This window comes from Alligator sinensis, unplaced genomic scaffold (assembly GCF_000455745.1).
Source record: "Alligator sinensis unplaced genomic scaffold, ASM45574v1 scaffold1065_1, whole genome shotgun sequence".
NCBI lineage: Eukaryota > Metazoa > Chordata > Crocodylia > Alligatoridae > Alligator > Alligator sinensis.
In genome coordinates this window covers 600,055-600,347 of record NW_005842812.1, presented here as the reverse complement: position 1 = coordinate 600,347, position 293 = coordinate 600,055, and positions in this window count along the sequence as shown.

The window sequence follows — 293 nt, the reverse complement described above, 5'->3', positions numbered from 1 at the left end:
CCCCCAACAGAAGAGACCCTACCAAAATAATGACAGGATGGAGCCCCCCCAAAGCAGAGGCCTCTGTCCCAGGTGCTCCCCCCCCACCCCACACCGGTGCTGAGCCCAGACCCAGCCTAAGGCACCACAGCTTTGGGGGGGATGGGGGGTCAACCCCCCATCCCAGGACAGGGCAGGCAAGGGGTTAACAGATGGGGGTGGGCACCAGGATCAGTGCCCTTTGGGCACAGGGCAACCTGCCCCCCCACTGCCACCAGCTTGAGGGGGGGTTAACCCTTAGCTCCCCACAGCCT